The following is a 20,676-nucleotide window of genomic DNA, read 5'->3' on the forward strand; positions in this document are numbered from 1 at the left end:
TTTCTTGTTACGATGATTTTTCCACTTCACTCTAAAATTCTTTGAACCTTTCAACTATTTCAGACTTATGTTTCATCAAGTAGATATACCCATATCTGCTCAAATCATCTTGTGAAGGTCAGAAAATAACGATACTTGCCACGAGCATCAACACTCATTGGATCGCATACATCGGTATGTATTATTTCCAATAAGTCAGTAGCTTGTTCCATTGTTCCGGAGAACGGATTTTTAGTCATCTTGCACAAAAAGCACGGTTCGCAAGCATCAAGTGATTCGAAAATCCCATCAGCATGGAGTTTCTTCATGCGCTTTACACCAATATGACCTAAATGGCAGTGCCACTAATAGGTTACACTATCATTATTAACTTTGCATCTTTTGGCATCAATATTATGAATATGTGTATCACTACGATCGAGATCCAATAAACTATTTCCATTGGGTGTATGACCATTGAAGGTTTTATTCATGTAAACAAAATAACAATTATTCTCTGACTTTTAAATGAATAACCGTGTCGCAATAAACATGATCAAATCATATTCATGCTCAACGCAAACGCCAAATAACATTTATTTGGGTTTAACACTAATCCTGAAAGTATAGGGAGTGTGCGATGATGATCATATCAATCTTGGAACCACTTCCAACACACATCTTCACTTCACCCTCAACTAGTTTCTGTTTATTCTGCAACTCCTGTTTCGAGTTACTAATCTTAGCAACCGAACAAGTATCAAATACTCAGGTGTTACTATAAACACTAGTAAGGTACACATCAATAACCTGTCTATCAAATATACCCTTGTTCAGTTTGCCATCCTTCTTATCCACCAAATATTCAGGGTATTTCCGTTTCCAGTGACCATTTTCTTTGCAGTGTAAGCACTCAGTTTCAAGCTTTGGTTCAGCTTTGGGTTTCTTCGTGGGAGTGACAACTTGCTTGTCATTCTACTTGAAGTTCCCCTTTCTTTCCCTTTGCTCTTTTCTTGAAACTAGTGATCTTGTCAACCATCAACACTTGATGCTCTTTCTTGATTTCTACCTTCGTCGATTTCAACATCACGAAGAGCTCGGGAATCGTTTTCGTCATCCCTTGCATAATATAGTTCATCACAAAGTTCTACTAACTTGGTGATGGTGACTAGAGAACTCTGTCAATCACTATCTTATCTGGAAGATTAACTCCCACTTGATTCAAGCGATTGTAGTACCCAGACAATCTGAGCACATGCTCACTAGTTGAGCGATTCTCCTCCATCTTTTAACTATAGAACTTGTAGGAGACTTCATATCTCTCAACTCGGGTATTTGCTTGAAATATTAACTTCAATACCTGGAACATCTTATATGGTCCATGACGTTCAAAACGTCTTTGAAGTCCCGATTCTAAGTCGTTAAGCATGGTGCACTAAACTATCAAGTAGTTATCATATTGAGCTAGCCAGACGTTCATAACGTCTGCATCTGCTCCTGCAATAGGTCTGTCACCTAGCGGTGCATTAAGGACATAATTATTCTGTGCAGCAATGAGGATAAACCTCAGATCACGGATCCAATCCGCATCATTGCTACTAACATTTTTCAACACAGTTTTCTCTAGGAACATATCAAAATAAACATATGAAAGCAACAACGCGAGCTATTGATCTACAACATAATTTGCAAAATACTACCAGGACTAAGTTCATGATAAATTTAAGTTCAATTAATCATATTACTTAAGAACTCCCACTTAGACAGACATCTCTCTAGTCATCTAAGTGATCACGTGATCCACATCAACTAAACCATAACCGATCATCACGTGAGATGGAGTAGTTTTCAATGGTGAACATCACTATGTTGATCATATCTACTATATGATTCACGCTCGACCTTTCGGTCTCCGTGTTCCGAGGCCATATCTGCATATGCTAGGCTCGTCAAGTTTAACCTGAGTATTCTGCGTGTGCAAAACTGGCTTGCACCCGTTGTAGATGGACGTAGAGCTTATCACACCCGATCATCACGTGGTGTCTGGGCACGACGAACTTTGGCAACGGTGCATACTCAGGGAGAACACTTCTTGATAATTAGTGAGAGATCATCTTAAAATGCTACCGTCAATCAAAGCAAGATAAGATGCATAAAAGATAAACATCACATGCAATCAATATAAGTGATATGATATGGCCATCATCATCTTGTGCTTGTGATCTCCATCTCCGAAGCATCGTCATGATCACCATCGTCACCGGCGCGACACCTTGATCTCCATCGTAGCATCGTTGTCGTTTACGCCGTCTATTGCTTCTACGACTATCGCTACCGCTTAGTGATAAAGTAAAGCAATTACACGGCGTTTGCATTTCATACAATAAAGCGACAACCATATGGATCCTGCCAGTTGCCGATAATTTCGGTTACAAAACATGATCATCTCATATAATAAAATATAGCATCATGCCTTGACCATATCACATCACAACATGCCCTGCAAAAACAAGTTAGACGTCCTCTACTTTGTTGTTGCAAGTTTTTATGTGGCCGCTACGGGCTGAGCAAGAACCGTTCTTATCTACGCATCAAAACCACAACGATAGTTCGTCAAGTTAGTGTTGTTTTAACCTTCGCAAGGACCGGGCGTAGCCACACTCGATTCAACTAAAGTTGGAGAAACTGACACCCGCCAGCCACCTGTGTGCAAAGCACGTCGATAGAACCAGTCTCGCGTAAGCGTACGCGTAATTCGGTCCGGGCCGCTTCATCCAACAATTTCGCCGAACCAAAGTATGACATGCTGGTAAGCAGTATGACTTGTATCGCCCACAACTCACTTGTGTTCTACTCATGCATATAACATCAACGCATAAAACCTGGCTCTGATGCCACTGTTGGGGAACGTAGTAATTTCAAAAAAATTCCTACGCACACACAAGATCATGATGATGGCATAGCAACGAGAGGGGAGAGTGTTGTCTACGTACCCTCGTAGACCGTCAAGCGGAAGCGTTATGACAACGCGGTTGATGTAGTCGTACGTCTTCACGATTCGACCGATCCAAGCACCGAACGTACGGCACCTCCGTGTTCAGCACACGTCCAGCTCGATGACGTCCCCCAGGCTCCAATCCAGCGAAGCGTCGGGGATGAGTTCCGTTAGCACGACGGCGTGGTGACGATGATGATGTTCTACCGGCGCAGGGCTTCACCTAAACTCCGCGACGATATGACCGAGGTGGAATATGGTGGAGGGGGCACCGCACACGGCTAAGGAACGATCCGTAGATCAACTTGTGTGTCCATGGGGTGCCCCTTGCCCCCGTATATAAAGGAGTGGAGGAGGGGGAGGGCCGGCCCTCTCTATGGCGCGCCCTAAGGGAGTCCTACTCCCACCGGGAGTAGGATTCCCCCTTTCCTAGTAGAACTAGGAACCCTTCCATGTAGTAGGAGTAGGAGAGAAGGAAAGGGAAGAGGGAAGGAGAAGGAAGGAAGGGGGCGCCCCCCCCCTCCCTAGTCCAATTCGGACTTGTCCAAAGGGAGGGGTGCGGCCACCCTTTTGGCCCTTTCTCTCCTTTCCCGTATGGCCCATTGAAGCCCAATACGAATTCCCGTAGCTCTCCGGTACTCCGAAAAATACCTGAATCACTCAGAACCTTTCCGAACTCCGAATATAGTCGTCCAATATATCGATCTTTACGTCTCGACCATTTCGAGACTCCTCGTCATGTCCCTGATCTCATCCGGGACTCCAAACTCCTTCGGTACATCAAAACTCATAAACTCATAATAAAACTGTCATCGAAACCTTAAGCGTGCGGACCCTACGGGTTCGAGAACTATGTAGACATGACCTAGAACAGTTTTCGGTCAATAACCAATAGTGGAACCTGGATGTTCATATTGGCTCCTACATATTCTACGAAGATCTTTATCGGTCAAACCGCATAACAACATACATTGTTCCCTTTGTCATCGGTATGTTACTTGCCCGAGATTCGATCGTCGGTATCCAATATCTAGTTCAATCTCGTTACCGGCAAGTCTCTTTACTCGTTCCGTAATACATCATTTCGTAACTAACTCATTAGTTACAATGCTTGCAAGGCTTAAGTGATGTGTATTACCGAGAGGGCCCAGAGATACCTCTCCGACAATCGGAGTGACAAAACCTAATCTCGAATTACCCCAACCCAACATGTACCTTTGGAGACACCTGTAGAGCACCTTTATAATCACCCAGTTACGTTGTGACGTTTGGTAGCACACAAAGTGTTCCTCCGGTAAACGGGAGTTGCATAATCTCATAGTTGTAGGAACCTTGTATAAGTCATGAAGAAAGCAATAGCAACATACTAAACGATCGAGTGCTAAGATAACGGAATGGGTCAAGTCAATCACATCATTCTCCTAATGATGTGATCCCGTTAATCAAATGACAACTCATGTCTATGTTTAGGAAACTTAACCATCTTTGATTAACGAGCTAGTCAAGTAGAGGCATACTAATGACACTATGTTTGTCTATGTATTTACACATGTATTATGTTTCCGGTTAATACAATTCTAGCATGAATAATAAACATTTATCATGATATAAGGAAATAAATAATAACTTTATTATTGCCTCTAGGGCATATTTCCTTCAAGTTGATGTATGTGCATTGGTGGGAAGCTGTGAAGGAAAGCCAAAAGTGGAAGATTCATGTATACACAGAAGGAGATGGAACAAAGAGGTCACCACCAGTCCCAACTGAGAATGCTTAGCGTCCCCCGGGTGTCTAGAGGGCGAAGAAAGCTATAGGAAAAGATAAGGAAGCCCCTACTGAGATGAATACCATGCAAGAACAAATTGGGGCTTTTCTAAAAGCACAAGCTGACACTAAGGCACAAACTGATGAGATGATGGAATTGCAGAGTCATCTATCTGCTCAGAAGGTAGAAGCTAACCGACTTACATATGAGGCAGAAAAGGAGAGGACAATGGCGAAGTTAGCTGAGGAAAGAACCAAGTTGTTTCACAAGTTCACAGAGATGCTGAATACCGACACTACAAGGATGGAGCCATGGGAAAAGGAGATGCATGTGAGGGCTGTCACAAGACTGGGGGATCAACTTTTAAAGGAGGAATAGAAGGTACGTAAATCTACACTATTGTGTTTGAAATGCTATTTTCTGTTAAAATGCTGGCTCTGCTGTAAAAATGCAGGAATACTATACACACATGAATATTTCGTTTCCTGCTGTTTAGTTCGTAGGAATTGCTCCTGTGAGTTTGTACTTTCAGGTCCACTCCATATACTAACACAAATTCGCTCGGTCAATTTATTTCTTTCCTTTCCTGCAAACAAAATGAATCTGTGTTTTCAATTCTTTGTTCTCCATCTTGATTCTTGTGTCCTTGCCAAATAAATTAATTTGGTTCAGCGTGCATCCCTTCTTGTTCTCCCTGTAAGCTAGTAGAATCCATCTCCAGGAGCAATTATCAGCACCGGTTTAGTAAACTAGGCTTGGGTTCGATGGATTCTGGAGATTTATGATTATTCAGTAAATAGCTTCTTTTCAAGAACCAGATTGATTCCCCTGTGCTGCGAACTAGGTTCAATTATTTGGGTCAGGAAGTACCACTTGATGTACTTTAGAAACAAATGCTAGATTCTGCATGTGTTCATTAGGAAGTTCACGTATATGTTCCACTAAAAATTTGCACTATTGTTTTTGAAATATGCACTGTACTCAGAAATCTGCACTGCACCCTGAAATCTGCACTTTACTACCCAAAAATCTGCACTATTGTTTTTGATATTCTATTTTTTAATTAAAATGATGGTTGTGCTATAAAACTCACCTACAGTTTTTAAAACTGTAGTTGCACTACAGCAGGATACTTGTACTATTGTCAGCTACTCCATGCAAATTTAACAGGAAATGCTCTAGCCATACTTAGAAAAAATCTATGTTTTCGACATGCTTGTTACTATACTCTAACTTGTGTCTTGCTTCTCATGTAGATGTTCTACATATATGTGCAACAAAAGCGGATTTCATGTGTCAGGAAGTGTAGAAGATGTGAGAGCTTTTTTTGGAATGCGAAGAATCAAAGAATACAACAACAAATTCAGTCTGAAATTTGATTTGTGTGTTTACAAATCTTTCCTTTATGAGTATTTGGAAACCTTGAATAATCCAAGGTTTCCAAATCACCAACGCGCCGTGACTAGAACAGCCACGCACCATTCCACCGCTGAAATTTGCTTTAAAATGAACTTCCATGTATTTAGAAATGTATGAAAACATAGTTAGATCTTGGATGGCCAACTCCCTTACACATTTCCCTCGGCTGATGAGTGATGACCTTGTCAATGAGCATACAGTTCATAGTTTGAATAGTTCTCCTTCCCATTTCAAATCTTTCATTTGGTCAACAAAATTGTAGTGTCAAGATTTTAGAAGATTTTGTTAATCAGATTAATTGTGGAACCATAAGGAGGGTATATTTTCGCATGTAAAAAATGCGACAGAAGACAAATGCCCAAGCTGTTACTCAATAGAGCTGTTTAATGCACGTTACTCTACATGATACCAAACTGCTAACAAGCCATACATCCATGATAAAAACTCAAATCATACAGCCCTTGTTCAGTTCAGGTCTCCATATCGCTTCCACTCAACACTAGATAGCTCTATGAGCAAAAACATTAGCATTTAGTTTGATCATCACCCAACAAAACTAAATTTGATTGCTCAAACAAAGTAATGTTTTAAAACACTGAAGCAACCGAATTACAAATCAAGCATTCCAAAAACTGTCGAGCAATCTTTATTCCGCCACAATGAATGCAGTGCGTTGGATCCAGATCAGACAGCTGGGAGACAAGAGGTTGTTGGCCAGAGGCTTAAATCCAGGAGGGAGGGATGGAGGCGCAGAGGGAGATAGTGAGCGGCGGCGGCGGATTGAGTCATAGAATTCAGAGGCCCTAAATTCTAAGATTTAGAACATCTCCAACACCCGTGCTAAACTAGCGCCGCGCCGCAAAATAGATCGTTTTAACAGATTTAGAACATCTCCAACACCCGCGCTAAACTAGCGCCGCGCCGCAAAATAGATCGTTTTAGCACGCGCAACGCGTCAGAACACCCGCGCTAAACTAGCGCCGCGCCGCAAAATAGATCGTTTTAGCACGCGCAACGCGTCAGGGCGCTCCAACGAACGCGCAAAAACGACGCGCACGCTAAAACGGATTGGGCGCACGGTCAAAAACACTTACCCGCGCGGCGTATTTCGGGCGCCCACTACAGCGCGCGGCACACTCGAGCGCTCGCGTCCGCTCTTCCTCTCGCGCTTCCACCCCCGACCGGCCGCGCCGCCGCCCGCGCACCCCGGCGACCGTCTCAGGCTTCCCCGGCGCGCCCGCGCTTCCGCGCATCCCCTCCTAGTACCGCCGGCGCCCACGCGTCTCCGTCATCTGAGGAACAACGCCTGAGCGCTCGCTGCCGCGCCCGCAAGGTGTTTGACAAAACGCCTACAAGATATGTATTGCTCAAACTTCATGCCATTCGGCGGAGGGCTGAAAAGATAGTCCGTTTTGTTGCCTCCTATCATGCCATTCGGCGTCCCGCAACGCACAAGAAACTTCAGAATGATCTGATTAAAGAGTGGTGGGCATGGCATGGACATCATGATGATATCTGCACTCAACATTGTATTTTTCATGAACTATTTGTTGTGTTGTAATAATTTATTTTGAATTATTTGTTGTTGTACTAAACGATAAAATATTTGTTTGAGTTGTAATGATTTATTTTGACCTATTTGTTATTAATTTTTATTTTGTTTGTTTGATCATTTTTGATCATCTTCTTTGAAATGTACATGTGGTTTATGCGGCGCGCGCTGTTGAAGATGCTCTTATGTGGTATCCAACACCGCCACCCACCCCTCCGTCTGCGCCACCACCCCTCTCCCTCCTCGATTTCATTTCAGCCACCAGCCAACCGCCTCCCACCTCCGAGCTGTACGCAGGAGCATCCCCTCAACGCAGAAGGCTGAATGTGGAGTAGATGGGGTCATGCGGGCGACAAGGTCAGGGAAGGAAGGGAAAACAGGAGAAGGAGGCGCATGAATCTCAAGAAATAAAAACATGCACATTTGTGTTGAGATGTGCCAGAAGACAGGTAACACGACGCAGTTTGATTGAGCGTCGTGCTGTTTAATGCTGGCCGGTGTTTCCGTCCGTCTATGCTTCCCTCTACGGGATGACCAAACTGTTATCAATAGGCCATCCTTCCAGTTACATAAAATAGTTTTTCAATCGCAAAACTGGACAAACGATATAATCAAGCATTTCCTCAATTCAGGTCTCCAAATTGCTTCCGCACCACACCAAATTGCTGGCTTTATTTCGCCGAAATAAATGCAATGCGTTATCCAGATCACACGGTTGGGAACTAGGAGGTTGTTGGCTGGGGGCTGAAATTGAAGAGAGAGAGGCGGCGGAGTTGAGGGATGGATGGGAGGTGGCGGCGGCGGCGAAGGGACAAAAGTCCTAAAATATAAAGACTTTGGTCCCCTTTGCCGCCACCGCCGCATGTCCATCAACCAGCTCCACCGCCCCTCCCTCCTCTATTTTCATTTCAGCCACCAGCCAACAACCTCCCACCTCCGAGCCGTATGCAGGGGATGGATGCAGAGAAGACAGGTTGCACGGGCGACAAAGAAGTCGGGAATGGAAGGGAAAACAGACGATGGAGACATACGAATCTCAAGAAACAAAAATATGCTGGCCGGTGTTTCCGTCCGTCTATGCTTCCTTCTACGGGATGACCAAACTGATATCAACAGGCCATCCTTCCAGTTGTGAAGCAACAAACACAAAACAATATCTCAATCGCAAAATGCAAGCAAAAAAATTGAAATACACAAAAAATTGGACACGACCAAGCTTTTCCTCAGTTCAGGTCTCCAAATTGCTTCCGCACCGCGCCATGAGATAGCGCATCAGAAGAACGAAAGTGTTTAGTTTCATCATCATCGGACAGCTTTAAGCATTAGATCTAGCATACAAGATAAAACAAAAGAAAGTATCTCAAAAAGAATAGTCCCTCAGAAACATTTGCATAGATGTATAAACAGATTGGTATTTTTCAGACAAGGCTGAAACTTAAAATTTGTCCAGTCATCGGGAGGCCGAAACAGAGTCAGAAACATCTCAGGCAAATAGCAAAAACGAGATCCCAAGACGAGCAACAAGGTCGGGTTGCTTGTTGGCTCAGATCCCTCTGGGTGATAGTATAGATCTCATCAACATATGAATCAGGCCACTACTTTAACATCACAGGTCATCACCGAGATCCGCGAACAACCAACCTCCGATCCATAGGAAATATCTACAGAAAAAATCAAACAGCAACGAGATGCAGTCTCCTCAGTTCAGGTCTCCAGTTCTTCCACATTGTGAATTTCAGAAGAACGAAAGTATTATTTGGGTCATCACCGGAGAACGAGCAGGCCGAGAAAAAATAAAAGCAAATCGAAGCGCGCAGCTGAGCGAAATCGAAGTCGAATCGAGAAGGAGAGGCGGGGATGCATATGGGGGGAAGAGAGATACTGGGTCTGGCGGCTGGGTTTGCTGGGTGGTTAGGAAGGAGGATTTCTTTTGTATTTATAGGCTCCCGGTTAGGGTTGGGCTGGTTGCCTGCGCCTCCTACGTAATCTGCACCGTCCGATCTCGATCTCGGCGGGGAAGGTGTTTCCCGTTGCGAAACCTGCCACGCCGTCTCGTTGTCCACCGTGCCTCTGACCTGCCGTCAGATGTGTCACACGCCCGAACTTGGTTACATTTCCGTCCCCCTAATTTTCGCCCGGCATCATCTTTATCTTTACTCCTAAAATAAAACATTGCTTAATTTTACCTTTTTTCCGTTTGGTGCCCTTACGAAAATACGTCTCCGTGCCGTTTCCATCCGGTAAAAGAGGTTTGACCATTAGATGGACGTTTTCTCAACGTAGTTGCCCTCGGGTGCATGTGCCACTGACATGTGAGACCTAACTTTCAGTAAGAAAAACACTCTCTCACTTACAAGTGGACCCCAACTAAAAAGAACTCTCTCACACACAATATCTCTCTCTCTTCTTTGACTAGTGGGTCCACCGGGATTAAACTTAACCCTAAATAGACTCTATTAGATGGCAAATTAAACAAGGGGGTTCCACATGTCATTGAGTAAGGATTTAGTTACTTGGTTAATTATAACCCTAAAGTAAACATGCCACGTCGTCTCGCTGGCCGGGAACCAAAACCGATGGAGGAGGTGCATTGTTTGCTCGCTGCAGGGCACAAAATTGTGCGTGGATGGTTTCTATATCTAGATAGGATCGAGTCACATATGTTGTTGGTAGTTTTGGTAGCAGGGGTCGCCCGTAGAAGGGCCGTCAGCGAAGTTTGGCGGCAACCATGGCATGGGTTTGACGGGCGCGATGCTACACGGTGAACCAGGGCGAGCTAAGGGCGGCTTTGCTTCCTGGCGATGTAAGGAGCACGCCAACGTGCTCAGATGTGACAAGTTCGAGCTCTAGCAATGGTGGCGATTAGTCATGGCGGCGGTGGCTATCTGAGCTTGCGGAAACTGTTCCTACGGCTCGAAATCGAGCATGGTGGGAGAGGGGAAATGAGCAGAAGCTCATGGTGATGCGTCAGAGCAGGTTAGCGAGCTCGGGGAGGGCTTGACGGCTGCGAATCGAACGAGGCGACAACCATCAGTGACGAGGAAGATGAGCACGGATGGCAGCAATTTCGGGCAGCTCCGCTTGAATCCGCATGCAGGGAGGACTAAAGCTTCGCGGGCCAATGCACGCCTCTAGCATTTTACATTTTAGAGTGTTGGTCATGTATTAATTATAGTTAATTAATTTTTATAGTTAATCAGTTCTGCTAAAAAATTGGTTAATCTCTTTTCTTAGTTGAAAACAAAATAGTTAATCAGTTTAGGCATGTGATGCATCTAACGGTTGGGTGGGGGAGTTGGTTTTGGTATTTTTGTGGCCCATGTCAGTCCATCCGCGGGTGTTGGGAGGAGGCACGCAACCGTGTCGTGCTCAGAGACACGGTAGAGGAGCCGGTTCCCTCGTCTTTGGCCGTGACAAATAGATGAGATCTCAGAAAATTTAGCAAAACGGATTGGAGAGGTCCATGAAGTTCAGATTAAGTTGCTGAGTGGATATGTTGGGGAGTTCATCTGAGTAAGAGTGAAGCTTGACGTGAAAAAACTTCTTACTCGGTGGGTTAGTTTCAGAAAAGGTGGAGAAACTGAATTCTATTCACAAAAGGTCGTGGGTCTTATCAATGGAATGACCCTGCACCTGGACGTGGTCATTGTCAGGTAAGGACAGATGGTAATTGGGCAAATAAGGGTGATGAATGGTGCAACAATATGAACCAAAATTCGATAGAACCTGATGACATGGACCATGATGAGCTGGAAAAGAATGACACGATTCCGAGTGTTGATGGACTTGGGAAACAACAATCGTAAGTTGACCTAGAGTCCTTGCCCCCCCCCCTCCGAAGAGCTTCCACACATTCGTACATTTCGTGTTTGCAAAAGATGCATGGGGGCATATCAATTCCATGTACAAGGGAAGCTCAAGCATTCAACGCTCCAACTTTGAAGTCATTCTTGATGAAGCAGATGAGTTTGTCATGGATGAAGAAGAAGATCCCCGTGATTTATACCGGAGGTTGACGACTCTTTCGGTTTCTCTTCGAGACCATGGGAGCGAGGACATAGATGACAATTGTGGCAAGCGCAAGTTTCTTAAGGCGATTATGCCTTACAATAAAATCATGTCTTTTGTGATCCGCCAAAGACCGAACTTTCACTCCTTGTCCTCTAATGATGTGTTGGATGAATTAATTGACATGAAAATCTTGAACGAGACCGCCAACAACGCTCTTGCTCGCGTTCGATTGAAGAAACACAACCTTGCTTTGAAGCCAGGGTGATCCAAGAAGAGGAAGAAGATGATGATGAGGCCGATTACCCCGAGGACACCAAATATGCTTACCATGAGCACATGGCTCTTGCATCAAGGTAATCTTGGGGCAACAAGAGGAAGTTCAAGTCCAACAACTCAAGTGGCTACAAGCCAAAAGGTCAATGAGTGAGGACTTGCCGCAATTGTGAGAACTTGAGTTACTTCCTCGTGGAGTGTCCTTGTGAGAAGAATGAAGACAATTTGGCAATCTTATTCGCGACGACAAGACCAAGTATTACCCAAGCAAGAACAACAACTTCGCGAATGAGAAACCCTACAAGGTGTTGGTGGCACAATAAGAGTGCTACTCCGATGATGATGATGATGACCCAATGGTGAAGCGGTTGCAACAACCTCCATGGCCATTGCCTACTTCCACTCCATCAATGTCTCTCTTCGACTCCCCCAACGAGAACACCATCACCACCCACAAAGTGCCTCATGGCCAAGGCATCAAATGCAGCCCCTCCCACCAAGCTTATCATTACTACTAACCCATCCTTGATGGATTGTGTTGAAGATGGTGTGGAGGTGCCTGAAGAGGAGGAAAATGAGTTCGACAAGTTTATGGCTAGACACAAAGGTAAAACCAAGAAGCACTATGTTGCTCTCATTGGAACAAGTAGTTGCACCTTGTTGATCGCTTTGGAACAACTAGGTGAAGCCCATGTTGTTGTGATGCATTCCAGGTAGGCGAGGGCTTCCGAGACTATTCCTGGCTTCACTGGGAAAGGTCCGGGGGCGATTCGGTTCCCGTGGTAGGGCCTCCTAGGAGGTGCGTCATTTTTTTGCTCTCATCGTACCCTTTGTTGTGCTTCGTCTCTATGGACTACATGTATTGTGATGCCCTTTGCTTTCTTCGGTTGCGATGAGTTTTGGACCGCTATTTTTCAAGGTGTCTGCATTTCTTTGGTCATTCTTGTGTGCTTTATATCACGATGTGGATGTTGCTAATCCTTGTTTCTTTGGCGGGTTCTATTTCTTTATGTAGCTCAGAGGTTCCGATGTCGTCGTTGTTTGGTTTTAAAAAAATTGTTCATTTTAATATTTTTGTTGATAATTAAAAAAGGATTCAAATTTCTTTTCAATTTCAAGAAAATGATCATAGTGTATAGAAAAATTGTTGAGTTTGCATATGAAAAATGTTTAGCGTATATTAAAAATGTTCATTGTATATTTACAAAATGTTCAATGTATACTGAAAAAATTAGGGTTCTTATTAAAATTCACTTTTTCCAAAAGTTGCTCACATAAAAAAATGAACTGAACTTTCGAATTTTGTTTGTTTTGTTGCTAGTTTTTATAGTCCTATCCTGCCATTTAGTCGCCAACACCATAAGCTCGACTGTCTTTCCACATGCACTCGAAACCATGTATGATCCTCCCTTGCTCGCAGGATCATTTTTTCAGATTTCCAACTGGAATGGGCCGACCTAGTCACGCTGCTTCTGTGCGAAAGCTCGAAAGAGCCTAGTGGCGTGACTCCCGTCTAATAAGAGCTCTTTGTAGTTTCTAAAAAAAGAGCTCTTTGTACCCCCCGTGAGCACATACTACTAATCTAGCAAATTGACTGAAACAAACTTATGATGAGTCAACCGACCTAATTTTTATTTTCGGTCAACTGACCTATAGTCGGTCTCTCTTTTCTCTCCATTATGCCCAACAACCTGTTATCATCATTTTTTTACCGTGAAACCGTAGAATAATAGTTATACGTTATTTTCATTCAAAGTAAAAATATGTACAAGCCGGTCTTACAACAAACTGGAATCAACCTATACCTGTTTTATGAAACATTGAACACATATTAGATGTTTTATTCTACCCAACTACGAATCTTTTCTGCTTTGGAATTCTTTGCTTTTATCTCAGCAGTCCATAGTCCTTCTTGGAGATAATATTTCCACTCCTGAATGTGAGGTACAGCTGATCTGAAGATCTTGTCATTCCTTATGGACCAAATACCCCAACATCCCATAGTTATAATGTCCAATGCAATATCTTGTGGAAGTTGGAGTATGGCAAGCCGGAAGTCATCAAATATTGATATGCTTTAATGGGATGATATTATCCCAACACTATAGAGCAAAATGGCAGTTCCAGAAGAGATGGAGAGTTTCCTCAGTGTTATCTGAACATAAAGCATAATTATAAATGTTCAGATGCATGGTCTTTCTATTAAGAAGGTTCCTTGTGTTGATCCTGTCATGGAGAGGGAGCCATATGAAGATCTTGTGCCTCAATCTGCAGGATGTTTTCCAGATGTGCTGAAAGAGAGGATGGACTGTGCTAGGTCCCCTCAAGTGGTGATACATTTCAATGGAGGAGTAGCCTTTGGTTGATCCTTGCATAATCCATTCATCTGGGCATTAGAAGCTGGTCTCTCAAGAAGATGTTCAAGTAGTTGATTATATTGTTGAAAAGCCTGCTGTGACATGGGAGTGTGAAAATGATCTGACAATTCTTGAGAATTGATAACCTGTTGTAGTGTCACATAGTTGTTGGTTGCATAGTAAGGAAGTTTTGGGAATTTTGCTTCCAAAGGTTGTTCCCACCAATTGTCAGACCACAGTAGAGTTGCATTTCTCGACTTAGCTTTGCAAGTGGCAAACAGTTTGTAGGTGGGCAGGAGCTTGAGCAAGGACTTCCACCAGAAGGAGCCTACCAGTCTCTCTCCGGGAAGTGAGTTTGAGTAGTAAGATCCCCAAATGATATTAACCCAAGGTATATCTTCTCTATTAAGAAATTTATGAAGATGCTTCATGAGAAGTGCTTTGTTGTGAATCTTAATATCCAAAATACCTAGTCCTCCATTTGCCTTAGGTTGGCAAGCTTTACTCCAAGCAATAAGTGTCACCCCTCTCTCTTCGGTACCAAATTTCCTCCAGAAACAATTTTTGAGATATACCTTGAGCTGGTTAACCACAGTAGCAGGAATTCCGAGTGAACACATGAAGAAAATGGGCATACTGGAGAAAACTGGTTTAATGAGAGTTAATTTGTCTCCAGTAGATAGCAGTGTAGAACACCTGAAAGTGCAATTAATCCCCGGGTGGTTTTGGTAACTCATAACAACATATAGCTCATTGAACTAATTTCCATTCAAGATAAATAGTTCAGAAAGTTCAATGAATGACATGGCACGGACTAAAGATGTGGACCCCTCAAAATGCTAAGGACAAAGATTGGCAAAAGCTCAAGACTCTTCATATTTATTTTAGTGATCCAAGATCACATTGAGTCCATAGGAAAGCCAATACTATTAAAAGGGGGTGAGGTGTTGCTCAATGGCTTGCTTGCTCAAATGCTTAGTGGTATTTCTCCAAAACCCTCAACCACTTTCTCCATCCAAATATGTCAAAGTCCTAAACTCCAACTCGGCCCCACAGATTCTTTCTATCCGGCGTGACCGAGTTCATATGACATGGCCACTTCCAGAAACCCTAGCAATTCGGTCTCCCGATACGGGCCTCGGTCTCATCGAGATGGCCTTGCCAACGCTCTGTGACTTGTTGCATTTATTTTGGTCTCACCGAGTTGGCTTGTCAGATTCTCTATTTCCTTATTGCTTCACTTCGGTCTCACCGAGTTGATGCAATCGGTGCCACCGAGTGGATGTTTTCCCTAAGCCCTAGCACACCGGTCTCACCGAGTTGTTCCAGTCGGTCCCACCGAGATTCCTAACTGAAAGTGCTAAGTGGCACTTATGCTTTATTTTGGTGTGATGACAATGTGGTTAGTTGAACTAATATCGGTTGCTTAAGTTTATCTCAGGTTATTGGTTCTAAGTGCCCGCGATGGAGATGTGCAACCCCCCCATTTCAAAAAGGACAAAGGCATTGTCTTTCGACACTTCGAAGGTTTAGTTTTGGTTTGCTTCGAGTCGTAGGAAAGACCGCACTATCAAGAGGGGTCTGTGTGGATAAATGTCGTGTGGGAATGCCATTGCCGAGCCTCACTCTCTTACCCTTCCCACTCCGAGCACCTAATAAGATCCTGGTGTGTATGCTGTGGTACTCAAAAAGTTGCAACAGAAAGTTACTGGGTACCCCGTGCGCACGGGGTCTGTTGACCCCCGTGCGCACGGGGTACTGCGTAACTCTCTGGGTACCCCGTGCGCACGGGGTCTTTGACCCCCATGCGCACGGGGTGGCGTGATTGTCTCTGAGTACCCCGTGCGCACGGGGCTGACTTAGCCCGTGCACACGGGGTCCAACGGGCAGAAATCCCCACCAGCCCCTGCACACTATATAAAGGCCCTTCTTCCACCTCCAACCCTTAACCCTAATGTCTTGTTGAGCTCCACCATTGCTACACCTCCTTTTGCTCAATACTCTCAATCCCTCCACCCAAACTTGTTGAAACTTTGGGGATTGGGAGAGCAAGACCCGATCTACATCTTGACCAAACCAAATCGCGTTCCCCGCAACATTTCTTCCCCATTGACTTGTTACTCTTGGAGCTTGGGATCCTAGGCGGCTAGAGGTTCCTCCGGAAGCTTCCTTGCTTGTGGTGTGCTCCGGAGAAGTTTGTAAAGGTGTGGTGGTCGCCTTCAAGACCAACCCCGAGTGATTCGAGGCTCATCCGTTGGGGGTGACTCGAAGGAGAATACGGTGAGCCTTCGGTGGCGTTCCGCAAGCTTTGGCTCTGGCACCGCTCCAAACGGAGATTAGCTCTTCCCCAAGGAAGAGTGAACTTCGGGTTAAAATTTGCGTCCTCGTCTCACTTGTGGTTAATCCTTTCCCGCACCTTTCCTTGTAACTCAAACATGGTGGCCTTGGCCACCGCCCTCGCTTGAGGGTTGTGTCCGTGTTTGTTTCGCCTGTGTGGTGTGTTGTTTCTTTTCTTTTGTTTTGTGTTTTGTTCTTCCTACTTCTCTTTTGGTACAAGTGCTCCACATATTCCCTTTCCATAGTGATAGGTCTTTCCTCGCGGCGTATTCAGAAATATCGACCGAGTGCTTTGTGAAGTAGGGGTAAGAGTATACACTCAGCCCTGTATTTAAAACAAATCCACTCATGTCAAAGTTCATGAGTACCCCGTGCGCACGGGCCTGTACCGTGCTCACGGGCCCCCCGTGCCCACGGGCTCTGTACCATGCGCACGGGACTCCGTGCGCACGAGGATCTCTTAGCCCGTGCGCACAGGGTCTGCGGTTTCTGGTCCTGAAGGTGGGGCGTGGGGGAGGCTCGGGCTCTTTTCCACCCATTCGCCCCCTCCACTCCCCAGAAAGCCTCCAGCGCCGCCGCCGTCGCCTCCCCTCGCCGGAGCTCCTCCGGGCTTCGTCGGGGTTCTTCCTCGGCGGATCTGCATCCAGATGGGGTCCTCCTCCGGTTGGTCCTGCCTCCTTGGTCTTTTTCCTTGTGTTTCTTTCTTTTTCTCTAGCTTTAGGGTTTCTTTGCTCCCTAGATTCGTTTGGCCTCAAATGTTGGTAGATAGAAGTCTAGTGCTTAGATCCTCTGGTCCCTCTGCTTCACCCACTCCCGGAGTTCATTCTGGTAGTGGTTGCTGCTGGGAGACCCCCATGTCCACGGAGTGTTTGACCCCCGTGCGCACGGGGCCCCGTGTCCACGGTCCTGTACCGTGCGCACGGGACCCCCGTGCCCACAGGGTCTAAACCCTCGTGTGCACGGGCTATCCAGGAACTTTTGCCTAGATTTTTGTCTATCCCCTTGCCATTCATCTTGCACTTGTACTCATTTGTGGTTTGTGCTTTGTGTTGTTGGGTGTTTGCGTGTGTTTCAGAATCCGCCGACAAGAGGTCTGAGCTTCGTCGCAAGCGTGGAAAAAGAGGATCAGAGGACTTCACCATTGCTCGTCGTCAGCCGTTTGAAGGCATGGGTCAGGGGTCTGGATCTGGTCAGGGCCGTGTTCGACGTGCTGCCTCAAAACGGCCCATTGTAGAAGCTTCCGATAATTCTGAGGAAGAATATGACTCGCAAGATGATGTTTACTATGCCAATCCCAATAATGATTATGATATAGAAGAATAAGATGATCATGGTGAGGAAGGTGAAGAAGAGGATGAGGAGTCTAGTCCGGAGCAAGCCATTCCGGGCGGGCGTGACCTCCAGAATTTGCCTCTTGTCAAGTGGACCAAGCCAGAGATCTGGGCTGAGAGATAGAGCCATCCTTATGTTGCTGCCACTAGTATGGGAGTGGTGTTGGGGAACGTAGTAATTTCAAAAAAAATCCTACGCACACGCAAGATCATGGTGATGGTATAGCAACGAGAGGGGAGAGTATAGTCCACGTACCCTCATAGACCGTAAGCGGAAGCGTTAGCACAACGCGGTTGATGTAGTCGTACGTCTTCACGATCCGACCGATCCAAGCACCGAACGGACGAAGCCTCCGAGTTCAGCACACGTTCAGCTCGATGACGATCTCCGGCCTCCGATCCAGGAGAGCTCCGGAGACGAGTTCCATCAGCATGACGGCGTGGTGACGATGATGATGTTCTACCGGCACAGGGCTTCGCCTAAACTCCGCGTCGATATGACCGAGGTGGAATATGGTGGAGGGGCACCGCACACGGCTAAGGAACGATCCGTAGATCAACTTGTGTGTCTTTGGGGTGCCCCCCCGCCCCCGTATATAAAGGAGCAAGGGGGGAGGCCGGTCGGCCCTTGGGGCGCGCCAAGGAGGGGGGAGTCCTCCTCCTAGTGGGAGTAGGACTCCCCTTTCCTAGTCCAACTAGGAAGGAGGAAGGGGGAAGGAAAGAGGGGGAGAGGGAGAGGGAAAGAGGGGCCGCGCCCCCTCCCCTAGTCCAATTCGGACTCCCCATGCGAGGGGGCGCGCCACCTCCTGGGCTGCTGCCCTCTCTCTCCCCTCAGGCCCACTAAGGCCCAATACTTCCCCGGGGGGTTCCGGTAACCCCTCCGGCACTCCGGTTTTCTCCGAAATCATCCGGAACACTTCCGGTGTCCGAATATAGTCGTCCAATATATCAATCTTTATGTCTCGACCATTTCGAGACTCCTCGTCATGTCCGTGATCATATCCGGGACTCCGAACAAACTTCGGTACATCAAAACTTATAAACTCATAATAAATCTGTCATCGTAACGTTAAGCGTGTGGACCCTACGGGTTTGAGAACTATGTAGACATGACCTAGAACTATTCTCGGTCAATAACCAATAGCGGGACCTAGATGCCCATATTGGTTCCTACATATTCTACGAAGATCTTTATCGGTCAAACCGCATAACAACATACGTTGTTCCCTTTGTCATCGGTATGTTACTTGCCCGAGATTTGATCGTCGGTATCCAATACCTAGTTCAATCTCATTACCGGCAAGTCTCTTTACTTGTTTTGTAATGCATCATCTCGTAACCAACTCATTGGTCACATTGCTTGCAAGGCTTATAATGATGTGCATTACCGAGAGGGCCCAGAGATACCTCTCCGACGATCGGAGTGACAAAACCTAATCTCGAAATACGCCAACTCAACATGTACCTTCGGAGACACCTGTAGTACTCCTTTATAATCACCCAGTTACGTTGTGACGTTTGGTAGTACCCAAAGTGTTCCTCCGGTAAACGGGAGTTGCATAATTCTCATAGTTACAGGAACATGTATAAGTCATGAAGAAAGCAATAGCAGTATACTAAACGATCAAGTGCTAGGCTAACGGAATGGGTCATGTCAATCACATCATTCTCCTAATGATGTGATCTCATTAATCAAATGACAACACATGTCCATGGTTAGGAAACATAACCATCTTTGATTAATGAGCTAGTCAAGTAGAGGCATACTAGTGACTATATGTTTGTCTATGTATTCACACATGTATCATGTTTCCGGTTAATACAATTCTAGCATGAATAATAAACATTTATCACTATATGAGGAAATAAATAATAACTTTATTATTGCCTCTAGGGCATATTTCCTTCAGTCTCCCACTTGCACTAGAGTCAATAATCTAGATTACATAGTAATGATTCTAACACCCATGGAGTCTTGGTGTTGATCATGTTTTGCTCGTGAGAGAGGCTTAGTCAACGGGTCTGCAACATTCAGATCTGTATGTATCTTGCAAATCTCTATGTCTCCCACTTGGACTTGGTCCCGAATGGAATTGAAGCGTCTCTTGATGTGCTTTGTCCTCTTGTGAAATCTGGATTCCTTTGCCAAGGCAATTGCACCAGTATTATCATAGAAGATCTTCATTGGTCCCGATGCACTAGGTATGACACCTAGATCGGAAATGAACTCCTTCATCCAGACTCCTTCATTTGCTGCTTCCGAAGCAGCTATGTACTCCGCTTCACATGTAGATCCCGCCACGATGCTTTGTTTAGAACTGCACCAACTTACAACTCCACCGTTTAATAAAAACACGTATCCGGTTTGCGATTTAGAATCGTCCGGATCTGTGTCAAAGTTTGCATCGACGTAACCATTTACGACTAGCTCTTTGTCACCTCCATATACGAGAAACATATCCTTAGTCCTTTTCAGGTATTTCAGGATGTTCTTGACCGCTGTCCAGTGATCCACTATTGGATTACTTTGGTACCTTCCTGCTAAGCTTATTTCTAAGCATACATCAGGCCTGGTACACAACATTGCATACATGATAGAGCCTATGGCTAAAGCATAGGGAACATCTTTCATTTTCTCTCTATCTTCTGCTGTGGT

At 45.2% G+C, this 20,676-nt stretch overlaps 1 long non-coding RNA gene, 2 other non-coding genes and 1 pseudogene across 3 annotated transcripts; all 4 read right to left on the minus strand.

The window, feature by feature from the left end:
• Positions 1–8,045: 8,045 nt before the first annotated feature.
• Positions 8,046–9,605, minus strand: LOC119307843. The gene is made up of 2 exons (XR_005149599.1): positions 9,480–9,605; positions 8,046–9,372 (listed from the first exon to the last, which is right to left on the minus strand). It is a non-coding gene; the product is annotated as an uncharacterized LOC119307843 (long non-coding RNA).
• LOC119313486 lies at positions 8,143–8,287 on the minus strand. Its single transcript, XR_005151766.1, has one exon. It is a non-coding gene; the product is annotated as a small nucleolar RNA snoR137 (small nucleolar RNA).
• Positions 8,929–9,024, minus strand: LOC119313282 (annotated as a pseudogene).
• Positions 9,405–9,486, minus strand: LOC119313280. Its single transcript, XR_005151646.1, has one exon. It is a non-coding gene; the product is annotated as a small nucleolar RNA Z159/U59 (small nucleolar RNA).
• Positions 9,606–20,676: the final 11,071 nt, after the last annotated feature.

This window comes from Triticum dicoccoides, chromosome 5B (genome assembly GCF_002162155.2).
Source record: "Triticum dicoccoides isolate Atlit2015 ecotype Zavitan chromosome 5B, WEW_v2.0, whole genome shotgun sequence".
NCBI classification, from domain to species: Eukaryota; Viridiplantae; Streptophyta; class Magnoliopsida; order Poales; family Poaceae; genus Triticum; species Triticum dicoccoides.